The following is a 2,934-nucleotide window of genomic DNA, read 5'->3' as shown; positions in this document are numbered from 1 at the left end:
ACCAGCTCATATGGAGTCGACTCTGTGGCTTCTCGAAGGGAAAACCTATAAGCCAATAATACTTGACTCAAAATACTATGCCAATTTTGAAGCTTCCTCCCTATATGTTTCTTAATCAAACTAATTAAAGTTTTATTAACAGCTTCGACTTACCCATTTGCTGTGCATAATATGGGGTCGAATGTATCCGTTTAATTCCTTTCAACTCAGTATATCACTTGACTTGTCGACCCATGAACATAGTTTCTTGGTCTGTAGTTAGAGTTTAAGAGATACCGAATCTATAAATAATCGATTCCTCAATAAAATCAATTATTCTGGCTTGTGTAATTTTTTTCATGGCCACAGCTTCTACCCATTTAGTAAAGTAATCGACCGCAACAAAAATAAATTTATGCCCCTTAGTCAAAGGGGGATGAATTATTCCTATCAAATTCAAGGCCCATCCTCTAAATGGCCAATGTTCAATTATAGCATGCAAATCTACCGCAGAGACTCTTTGAATTGGTGCATTCTTTTGACATTGATCACAATGTCACTACAAGAAAATAAGCTTTCTGCAACGCTTTAAAAGCATACTGAAAAGTGCAAAAAAGCGAGCCAATAGCTTTTCGCCACACTTTTTGAGCTATCGGCACGCTTTTGAAAGGGTGACATCCGCCAGCGTGCCGGTTGCTCTATCGCCATGCTTTTGTGGATCTATCAGCATGCTTTTTTGTTGGCACGCTTTCATCTCTTGCCACGCTTAAAAAGCGTTGCCATAGGTCTTAACCTATAGGTATGCTTACAAAGCGTACCGAAAAGTGCACATATCGCCACGCTTTTAAAACGTCTCAGAATGTTTGTTTTGGGTACTTTTTAAAAGCGTGCCGATAGGGAAAAATATGGCTACACTTTTTAAAGCGTGGTGATAGCCAGTGATACGGCCACGCTTTAAAAGCGTGGCAATAACTTTATAAAATTAAAAAAAAATCTTTTTTCTTATTTTTACCTTCACCGCTGCAAAATATAAATTTTTAATCCTTTTTTATTACCAAATCTACAAATATAGTATGCAATTTTTAGTACAAGATAAATCAAACAATAATTAGTGATATATAATTTTTGCGATAATTGTTTTATACATTAAAAAACTAATACTCAAATACACAATAAATCTCGAGTTCGAATTCCAAAACTAAAAATTGAAAAAAAAATACAGAAACAATACAACTTAAATTCTATTTCCTTTGCTGTTCCTCCTTCCTCTAGCCCTCTTAAACTTCCTTCCCTTAGATCATACATAATTGTTTCTGGATCATTTGTGAACTTTTTTACCTACAAAAGATAATTCCTTGAGCTAAACGTTAGTGGTACTACACTGATTTACAAATTGTAATGTAATATTCTAGAGCAGTAGTCACAAGAATGGTAAAACCAGGAATAGTTTAGTTGTTTACTTGTTGCAAGCTGGAGGTGCCATGTCCACTGTAAGAAGATGACATGAGGAATTGAACTAGTGACCAATTTTCATAGTCCAAGGCATTTGTGAGAAGTTCCAAGTAGCTGGAGGAAGGAATAAGGAAGAACTCATTATGACAATAAAGCATTAAATAAACTATCAACTGAAAAAATTCACCTGGCATAATTAGGACTAATTAGGAGATTATAGGCTAAAGAAATAAGTTACCCTCCTCTTACTACTAAGTCAAACTTTGTTAGCTACTATGGTTCTCTCAGTTTATTTACAAGCAACAATGGTGACATAATTCCTTTAAGTAACTGACATTCTCCTAAAAATCAAACCAGAAAAGACAAACTTACTCCCAAAGGTAAGCACATATTCCGAGCTGTCGAGGAGATCCCTCAATTTGCTTTCACTTGAATCATCTCAGCTAGAAACCCATGAGAGCCGCATTGACCTGAACTTGTTAATAAAACATCATTAGAAGGTGTAACAAAAATGAAGATGGCTGTTAATTCAAATAGAATTAAACCTATAAGTCCCTACATTATATATAATTTCCTGTGACAAGTGATTTATGAAAGGTAAATTAAAAAAAATATTAAAATAAAGTTCATCAAAACAGAAACAATTAGCCAAATTACATTCCAGTGAACGTAGGATGATGGATAAGATAGAACAAGCAGTACTAGTTGTAGAACCTATGCACAATTACTCAAGAGGGGGGGTGAATTGAGTATTGCAACAACAATGAATCTTTTTGCGAAAGTTAAAGACAATATACAAAAGTGTTATTGTACTAGTATTTTTCCAAGAGCTTAACTCAATTGCTAAGCATTTATAAGGAGCTTTTACTTTCCAATAGACACCAACTCAAATAAATTGATCAAGCTTTTCACCAATCGGACTTAAGCTATTCCTTAAGTACTTACGAAGCTACTTTTCGATCACAATTTATTTGCTCAAAGGTAAAAGACAATAATATTGAAGAGATGAGTTTGGAGAGATGCAAACGCTATTTAGAGTGGTTCGGCACAATCCTTGTCCTACGTCCACTTTCTTTCTCAATCGCTATTGAGCAGTTCCACTATTGCCAAGCTTCAAGGTGCTCGCGTAAAACCTTTTACAATCCGAGTCCTTAGTTTCTAACACCTCACGGTATATGATCACCACTCGTATACTAACCTACTCCACTTAGAGATACCTTCTCTATGATTTGCCTTGAGTACTTAGTATACCTCTTTGGTATTCTCACCGACTATAGTGTTTATAACTCTTGACTCAACCTTGGAGATCACACTCCATTTTACAAAGTGTTACAAGAAAACAATTCTTAAAGAATTGTTGAGATGAAATGAGTACTCTCTAGAAGAGTGTATGATTACAAGTTTAGCACTATTGAACCAATTGATATTGCTCTCTCAAATTGTGTATTATAACACGTTAAAAATGTGTAGAATGAAAGAATATGAACAAGATAGTTTGCAAAT

The 2,934-nt window shown here is 34.8% G+C and overlaps 1 long non-coding RNA gene across 1 annotated transcript; it reads right to left on the bottom strand.

The window, feature by feature from the left end:
- Positions 1,102–1,513, bottom strand: LOC110268773. Its single transcript, XR_002357205.1, has 2 exons — positions 1,440–1,513; positions 1,102–1,317 (listed from the first exon to the last, which is right to left on the bottom strand). It is a non-coding gene; the product is annotated as an uncharacterized LOC110268773 (long non-coding RNA).

This window comes from Arachis ipaensis, chromosome B02 (genome assembly GCF_000816755.2).
Source record: "Arachis ipaensis cultivar K30076 chromosome B02, Araip1.1, whole genome shotgun sequence".
NCBI classification, from domain to species: Eukaryota; Viridiplantae; Streptophyta; class Magnoliopsida; order Fabales; family Fabaceae; genus Arachis; species Arachis ipaensis.
This window is presented reverse-complemented; position numbering and strand designations above follow the sequence as displayed.